At 32.5% G+C, this 9778-nt stretch overlaps 1 protein-coding gene across 1 annotated transcript in view; it reads right to left on the reverse strand.

The window, feature by feature from the left end:
• Positions 1-4584, reverse strand: part of LOC149064499 (uncharacterized) — a 36847-nt gene extending 32263 nt beyond the window's left edge. The window contains exon 1 of the mRNA XM_089254981.1: positions 4479-4584. The gene's annotated coding sequence lies outside the window, so the exon portion shown is untranslated. The remainder of the gene's footprint in view (positions 1-4478) is intronic.
• Between the last annotated feature and the right edge of the window lie 5194 nt (positions 4585-9778).

The raw sequence follows: 9778 nt of genomic DNA on the forward strand, positions 1-9778 counted from the left end.
GTAGCAATTCCTGGGAAAGGAAGAAGGAACATGTTGCGTTTCAGGAGCAGCTTGTGGAAAAGAAGGTCGTCCAGAGAAAAACATCACTAAGATAAAAAAAAAAAAATCAATCAACCAAGAAACAATTTCGGTTTAGCACGAAGCCAAAGAAGTATTCAATCTGTAGAGCCTGATGTTATTCTTTTCTTAATCTACACGATCTCTTCTAAAAGTTCCGGAACTACATTTATTTATGAAAACAACATGTAAACGAAAATGTTTATGTTAGTGTTCAGCCGCGTTTTGCAACATTCGGATAATTTTAATATTGCAAGAAACAGAACTAACCTGTGAATTCATTGCAACGGACAATTCATTCCATCTTTCTTGATAAATCAAATACAAGTCACAGTGATTTTTAATTCTTCTGCTATCACTCGAACAGTTAATCACGAAGCAACGATATTCGCAATCGATCTGTTAGAGTAAATGTGATAAATCCGGTTATTATGCATAATTTCTGACCATTTTCGTAAGTGTTTGATATATTTCCCGAAAATTATCACTTTCACCGGTGGTTATGCATAATGCTCAAACGTCGTTGGTAAGCATAATGAACGTACTAAATTCGTCCCATTTGCCGGTTATTATGTATGATAACAATTTCGTAATTATGAATTTGTATGAGAAATCGGTTCCATTGAAATAATAATATTTATTATTTAGATGGCCGTACTTGTGAGCCAGAGTCTGAACCGGGTAAAATGAGCTCTGATTTAACGAATTTTTCCGAACATCCAATGAAATAACTCCTATAATTTATTACTATTTGACAGATTCTACAATAGGAGCTCGATATAACGAACTCCTATTTAATAAACTTTACGACTGCACCACAATATAATGAACTCTCATTTAACAAATTTGGCGATCGCACTCCGATATTACGAACTTCCATTTAGCAAATTCTTCGATTTAACGAATTTTTAAAAATTCTTGTGCGTATACAATCAGACCCTAATACGTATAACAAAAAGGTTATAACGGATATTTAACGGATTCTACAACTGGATCCCGATAAAACGAAGATCGGTTCAATGAATTTTTGAATTTTCAGAAGTTCCTGTGTGTAAATTTATGTTAATTGCAACTCTTTATACAACGATCTTAGTCGATTTAACGAATGAAAATTTTGATTTATCCGATTAGTAATATTGGGGTTCACTTATATTTGTGTTAATCAAACACCGATGAAACAATTTTCTTCCCTTTAACAAATAAAATCTGATCTTATCTGATTCTACTGTATTTATCCAATTATGCATTTATCAAATTTGTCAACGACATTTGGGTATTATGCATAATCGCCGGTGAAACTGATATGTTTTTAGCATTTATTAAATTCACCAATGACGCTGGGCTGTTATGCATAATCGCCGGTAAAAGTTATAAATTTATAACACTAACAGAGACTATTAATAACCGATTTATCACATTCACCGTAACAGATCGATCTCCGCGTCATTTTTGTAGACGGTTGTCCCTCCCTTCCATGGTCTTCAAGAGTTTCATTGACATTCTTGAGCTTCGTATAACACACAAATGCATATTTCGACTTGAAACAATCTCAACCACACACACTTAGCTTCATCATTTCATACTCTTTCTTCTTTACCCGCTCATGTCCGTGCCACTTTTTCCACTTTCAAAAGACAATTTAATTGAGACTTTCTTTCATCTCAAATACTCTGAAAATAGCAACATGGCAACCCACTTTTTTCACATTCTTCTGACCACGTATAGCTAGCTGTCTCCCAATTGCGTAAGAAAAAACAGCACCCTCATTCGATATTCATAAATGCTAATTCCACAGCCAAGCGGTAAATGTATGTAAAGGTACAGTAGCGGAAAAATCAGTCCCGGAACTTTTTACCAGACTACATAGCAGAGGTGTCCAATGTTTTTTTCTTTTTTGATTTTGCTGGGGCTCATTGGCACAAAGAATTAGTGTTTCGGGAAACACTTGAAATGCAAAAGGTATGATAACTGACGAGAACACTTCGAAGTTAACAATTTCAGGTCGAAAACAAATTGCCAAATTCTGAAAACGCATAATGGCATTACGCATTTGCTCAAAATCTTGAAAGAGTTTTAAAGGTAGAATAAATATTATAAACATTAATGATCATTGTTTTATAAATATGCTAATGTATTTAATCCCTTAATTTTTAAGAAATGTTTTAAGTCCTAATTTCATTTGCTTCTTTTTCATAGCAGAATTTACATCCGCATGTTGCGTTTCCAAATGGCAATCTATATATGAATTGGCGAATAAAATTTTATTTTGAGCATCAATATTTATGCACGCAATAATTTAAAGTATGGAGCAAAGTATATAACAAGTGCACAAAAGATGAACTTATTAATATATTTTTGTAGATTTAAAGGGGGTTGTTGCACGCAAATTTTTCAAAAAACGAATTTTTCAATTTTTCAATGCTATAAAACTTTCTGCGTCTAACGGTGTTAAAAGTTTTATTCTACCTGTACTAAAAATATTTTTTAAATATTTTAATATAAATTGCTGGCAGGCATTATATATACACATGCTAACGTCTCACTAAAATGTTAGTTTTTCTCAAAACTAACTTTTTTGTTCGATAAGAAACATTTTTTCGAACACCACTCATTCAAATATCTTGAAACTTTGTGTGTCTCTCAATACTATGGTGTTATATACTTAAACACGAGCTTTTAGGTTTTTAATTGCTGGTTATTACGTTAATTCCAACAACATGCAACTTTTTCAAAAAAATCACCAAGATTTACCCGTATTTTCTGCCATGAAATTTTTTTTAAATAATTTTGATTAAAAAGAATCCTCGTGATAAAGTATATAACACCATAGTGTGTTGAGAGACACAAAGGCATTTGAATGAGTGGTGTTCGAAAAAATGTTCCTTATCTAACAAAAAAGTTAGTTTTGAAAAAAAGCATTTTAGTGAAAGACATTAGCATGTGTATAATGCCTGCCAGCAATTTATATTAAAGTATTTTAAAAATATCTTTAGTATAGGTAAAACAAAAACTTCAACATAGTTAGACGCAGAAAATTTCAGAGTATTTAAAAATTGAAAAATTCAAAAATGTGTTTGCGCCAACCCCCTTATAAGTATTAAATGGTTTAATTCATGAAAATAATCACTAATGCATTATTTCTCTGCCATAAAACAAATCGTTCTGTATGAAAAGTATCTTGTAATCCTGATGAAAATAGCCAAACTAACCAACAATAAATTCAAATTAATTCAATTTTAATTCAAACTATCAACTATGATAAAAAAAAATTCAACCCTCTAAATACACCTCAGTATTGTCTTTTTTTCACTTTTCAAATCTATGTAATATCAAGATGAAAACTTTTCCCTAGGGGACCTGTTCAATATCAATGCCAATCATTTCTTAGAATATATTGTACAGCAAAGTGTGGAAATTCATTATAAAAATTATTTGCATATGCTGCTCTCAAGAAAAAACTGATATTGTTCCAAGTCTACAATAAATTATAACGAATGCTAGACGTTATAATTTATTGTATTATCAGTAAATGCATCAAAAATTTTACAATAGATAAAAACAATATATAGGGTGCATATATATATAGCTAATAGTGTTCACCGCAAGTTACTGGTGAACCGTTGATCCTGGAGGCATACTTCCAATTAGGAAACGTCATTCATATTGCGATAGCTTGTGTAGTTATTGAAATAAAAAAAAATAATTTTTTCATACGGGCATCCTGTGCTCAAAAAATCAATTAGAAAGAGGCGTTTCCCTGTGTGTCTCTCTTGAGCCCAACAAAAAAATCCCACGTTTCTACGTGAATTCGATGAAATATTTGACTTCAAAAAACGGAGTAAAGTTTGGAAAGAACATGAGCTTGTCTGTTAGTTTACACTGTTGTTTCCCAGCTTTTCTCCGTTATTTGAATCCAAATACCTCGGCAAACATTGCCCTTAGAAACATGATTTTTTTTTTGCCTCAGGAGAAACAGGGCAACAACTTTCTAATTGAGTTTTGAGCACAGAATGAAAAAAAGATTTATTTCATTTTAATCAGTACAACTCCTTGCAATATGAATGATTTATCCGAAGTTCACACGTTATTTGGAAACTTTTCCCTAATCGGAAGTAGCCTCTAGGATCAACGGTTCGCCAGTAACTTGCAGTACTACTGTTAGTTATGCACCCTGCATAATTTATAATAAAAAATAAAGAATCTGGTTGAATAAGAAAATTAAGAAATCCAAAATTTTATGTTAAAAAATCCTGAATTTTTTATAAGGCATTTGTTCTTATAATAAGCGACAGGTGATTGATTAAGTGATAATAGCAATAGGCTTATTGCTAATATCAATGGCACATGAAACCGAAAGTTATCTTGAAAATGGTAACGGCACTGAATCTCTCGTGGACGAGATAAAAGTAAGAGAGACCTACCTGCTGATGAGACGACGCAAAGGCACCGACAGACGAGAGATGGAGACACACACTTGGGATGCCCTCAACCGTGCAACAAAACCGAAATGAATCGCATGAGTGATGACAAAGCTTTATAGTGGCCTGCAAACGGACCTTAGGTCTGTCCTCTGATTGGCTGTCGTCAATTTCAGCCGAATTTGATTCTTAATTTCGAGATTTTTCTTATCTCTTGCGGAATATTGAGGTTATGCTGAGGTAGAGGAAGACGTGAGATATCAGAACAATCCTCTACCCACACATAGCGTATAGTTACGCTTCTTTGTTTCTTTATTTTTTTTTTCACACACGAAAAGTCAATGCCTGAATATGAAATACATATGGAATAGATATTTTTTGATTAATTCATGATTGGAGATACGATAAGAAATTGTTCATTTGAGGGTTGTTGACTTGAATTCGAAATTAATATTGATACATTTAATCGAGAAATTTAATGGGTGGGTTCAGTATGCAGATCACGAAGATACAATTAACTAAACGAATTACATTTCTTCCCACCCCCCTTCCCAATTTTTACAAGAAAACTTTTTCATATAGAATGGGAAGATTATAAAACTAAACTCCTGGACGTAAACGTTGTGGGACCAATTTTTAAGGGAATTTTCCTTATTTGAAAATTAACGTTCATTGATGATGATAATTTATCTTGTTAAAGAAGGGGGGGGGAGTACTCTGAATATTTCCAATTATCATTAATGAAATTTTTTCGAGTGAGCTGCGTCGAATTATTTGGTCAGCGACATATTCCACCTTACATAAAAACCTTACCGGATTCACACGAAATCTCTGAGGACGCGATAGAAAAAGTTATGGATAATTTGTATGCATCGTAAACTGCGGTTACTTTGCACAAGAGAATATTAGACACGTGCTCTGTAGCAGTGAAAACTTTGAACTACAGCTGAAAATTACTTCGGATACTTATGGACAGTATTGATGACAATAAGATACAGTCGAACTTACTTCATTCGAAGCTCAAGAATACAGAAAAAATTCGAATTATACAATTTCTAAATGCAGGATAACTTAATTTTTACACAAAAAAATCAAAAACTCTCAATAATTATTAAAACGTATTAAATGCTATCACTGACTGCCTGTATAAGCTGTAAATGATCACAAAACCATTTTTCATTTGTAAATTTTTAATTTCCATTTTTTTTCTTCTGGATGATCTCAAACATTGCACAAGTCCTTCAATGTGATTTAAAGAATGGAAGACAACGTTATTTTTTCTAACATATCCGTAGCTTCTGCAAGTGTTGGACTAGGGGACTTTTTTATGCAGTCGAACTTGGTTAATTCGAAGTCCAAAGTAACAGGGAAAAAGTTCGAATAATCCAATTAATCTACCCTGGGTCCGTAAACTGACTAAAAACTGCAAATTTAATCATCAACGTTCACATAGGATAATAATTATCAATCATTAGAATTTTATCATCGGATACGAAACTGTTACCCAACTTTTGTTTATCATTCTTATGCTATCAAGGATATATACTTTCATCAACGTATTACAATTTGTACTTTCCAGTACTTCCATACTGTTAATGACGATAAAAAGATTCAAATTTGGAATGGTACACCTTGATCCATAGGTGTATCGAACAACATAGTCGATATCAAGTGGTACACATCCTCGATGAACTCCAGCTGAACAATGTAAAAATTGGCAGTAATCATCAAAGAAAAAATAGAGAAAAACTGAATTTTAAAACTTTTATTTGCTTTTGAAAATTTTTTGTTCCGCAACCAAAAAAGTCGAATTAACCATATTTGACTTAATCAAGTTCATTAACAAGTATAATGATGGAGTGAAACAGTGTTTCAACTTCACCAGTCGGTTTGTTGTCATCAAAAGAAAAACAAGAGATATTAGTGCTTGGAACTTTTACCTGTGCAGCAAATCAAAATAGAGATAAAAAATTAGTAAATTTCTTTGCGTGTTTTTTTATATATATTTTATTCAAAGTGCACCGAGTTTAAAATCAATAGCCGGTCTAGAATTTTCTAATTGAAAAACTTTTGTAAATAAAATTTCTTTTGTGGCAGAGAAAGGGGGCCACTCTTTGCACTATGGGCAAAGTGATCTGAGCAGTCAAAAGAAAGGGAATGAAAAATCTAGCTCAAGAGTTACCAAACCAATGAGAATAGAAGAGAGTAAATTTTTGTAGTCTTTTTTCACAACGAAGAACTTTTCCTTGGACAATGTTCAAGGAAAATGGTACGATTGTAAAATCAATGGTGAAAACTGGAAAAGCATGGAAATAAACTGAAATATACAAACAAGAGTTTCTATGAATGGAACGATATTCTGTTTCACTAGAATTACTTAAAATAAGAAAAACTAGCAGCTTGAAGAGTAAGGAAAAAGCCCATTCGACACACGAAATCTCTGGCATTTCGAATAGGCCGAAGCTTATAACGATTGTTGTGCCGATAGTATGTGCCGTATTTACCTTGTAACCAGTATTCTGCACAGAATACACTGTACTGAGCAGTGCTGTTTTTTATGCGATTTATTAATCAATACTTCGGAGGTAATGGAAGAATAAAAGAGATATTTATTATTTCAAATGAGAAAGTTTGCTTTAAGATATGAGTCTTTTTATTATATGAGTATCTTTCGGGAACAAAATAAACAACTGACTCGAAATATTACTCGTGTTATGAAAAAAATGTATTTTTGAAATTAAAGTGGTGAAAATTTTTAATTTATGCTATGACTATTGGTGGTATTTTTCCATTTACAGGAAACTTTTTATAGTATTGCATCGAAAATCAATAAAAATTTATTTTGTTCTTTCTTCGAGGAAGAGTCTATGGCGGAGAGTATTCAAAAGAATATTGCTCCCGATGTTGATATCAATATTCAAGGACATGAAAAGCACGATTTGTTGTCCGCCAAATGTAAAACAATTTTAAACTTAATTTTTTCTCGTGTTTCCCTCAAAAAAAAAATCAAGAAAAAAAGTGTCAGAGCTCAGTTGCAGTAACAACGGAAACCTGAATATACATGAGGAGAGATGACGAGATCAGATTTGATGATTTGGGAGAGATGATTACGAGATTTGATCATTACGAGACTTAGTGTGAATGGCGAGGTAGGGGAAATCAAAGATGTTGATCGTATGTATACAATACCATGAATACGATGCTTAAATTGTCGAATCTGCATTATATGAATACGTATGTAAATTGACGTGTAGTTTCGATTTTCGAAACACGCCATCAAAGTTTTTATCTGCTTTCCTCCATTTGATATCTTATGTTATCAATACTTTTCTGCTGTATCTATAACCAATATAATTTTTAAGTAAAAAGGACATGGCAAAAGGAAATTATTTGCAGCGATATTAAATGCACAGCGTACGATGGGTATCGACGATGTTTAATTATGACTTACAACCAATTGAAAACATTGGAAAAGATTAATCCTTTCCATATATGAAAAAGCCGTGACGGTGTAATCACAAAGTCGGGATGAAGTTTCACGCGATATTTTGGGAAATCAGTTTTTTTGGAAGTTATAATTCGGACAGTAATTCTCAATCGATGTGTCGCAGCAACGCTAAAGTGTTAAGTCAGGGGTCTTCAACCCATGGCCCGTGGGCCAAATGTAGCCCAAGAGCTTTTTCGCCGTGATCCGCCGACCGTTTTTAGAAAATAGCTACTTATGATCGAAGTGTTCAAAATTTTCAATGGGATGAATAGGATGGACCATGAACTTTTAGTACACCGCCAATCGACTGCTTTTACAAGGGGACACCAGTATCGATTGGTTAAATTGCCTATGGCAATAGACCTGAGTTGTGTTCGGTTTGAAAAAAAAAAAAAAGTATCGATTGGTGAGGGACAATGCAAGGCTATGGTGTCGCAGGGAATTTTTCTCTAATAGGGTTGTTAATAAATGGAATAGCTTACCCCCGGAGGTAGTAAATTGTAACACAATTGACACGTTTAAAAATAAATACGATAAACAAGTTGGGGTGAATCGAGAAGCTCTGTCCATTCTTAGAATAAGACAACCATAAGTATTCTTTATGGGCATTGTATCATGCTTATATGTTGTTTACAATTTTTGTTAATTGCATTTTTAATTGGGTTGCTATATTTTTTAAATATATGACATCCACATTTGTTATCGACTTCTTTTTCTCAGCCACCTCGTTGGGCATTTTGCCTGTTGTGGCGTTGTATTTGTATTTGCATTTACATAGAAAAATTAAATTGTTAAAAGCAGTTTTCAGAATTATTAATAGCAATTTTCAATTTTTCAGAATTTTGTAGAGCGATTTTCTCTCTCTCTCCCTAGAGCTTTTCTGAATTTTTAAGATCAGTTTTCGGAATTTTTCAGAATTAAGAGCAATTTTCGGAATGTTGAGAAGAATTTTCAGAATTGTCAAGACACTTTTTTCAGAAATGTCAAAAGCACTTTTCAAAGTTTTTCAGAATTTTTAATATTAATTTTCGTAATTTTTCAGAATTTTCAAGAGTAATTTTCAGAATGGTGAAGAGTAATTTCATAAGCAGAATTGTAAAAATTAATGTTGTGAAATGATTCATGAAAAATACTAAGGATTTTTGAAAGAAATAATTTCATAATTAATGAAAATTTAAAATTAATGAAATAATAATTTCAGAATTGTAGGGAAATTTTCAGATTTAATAAATGAAATTATTAATTAAAAGGAATAAATTGATGAAATTATTAATTAAAATGAATAAATTGATGAATTAATTAATCAATGAGAGGAAGTTATTTGAAAATAAATAAAAATTCAAATTTATATATAATGAAAAATAAATTCAGAGTAAATAAAAGTGTTCAATAATTTGGGGAACCCTGTTTAAAAAATAACCGAGAATACCGCGGTAGGTCTAGGTGGCCCGGAATGTCTGAAAGTTTAATGGCCCTTGTGTTAAGGGATAAGAAATGCTTGATATTTTAATTTTAATCTCAGTCCCACGAATACCACGAACGCAAAGAGCTTATTGATAAATTTAGAGGTGAGCAATATATTTGAGCATAGTGTGCGATGTTTAAGTCATGTGACCGAGTGCAGCGCCGAACATTATGGAATGTTTGTGCACGAACTCTTGGGAGTGCGAAAAGGTGAATTAAAGTTGACTGGAGTTGCGGTAAGACAAATTATGAACTACTGTTTTAACCCTTTATGGTTCACCCGCGTAGAAACATGTTGAATTTTTTTTTTTACAAAAGCTAATGCAAATTGGCGCTATAAGCATATTTTTAA

The sequence above is a fragment of the Pholcus phalangioides genome, unplaced genomic scaffold (genome assembly GCF_987345545.1).
Source record: "Pholcus phalangioides strain wild (caught in Gottingen) unplaced genomic scaffold, Ppha-v1.0 ptg000042l_1, whole genome shotgun sequence".
Taxonomy (NCBI): domain Eukaryota; kingdom Metazoa; phylum Arthropoda; class Arachnida; order Araneae; family Pholcidae; genus Pholcus; species Pholcus phalangioides.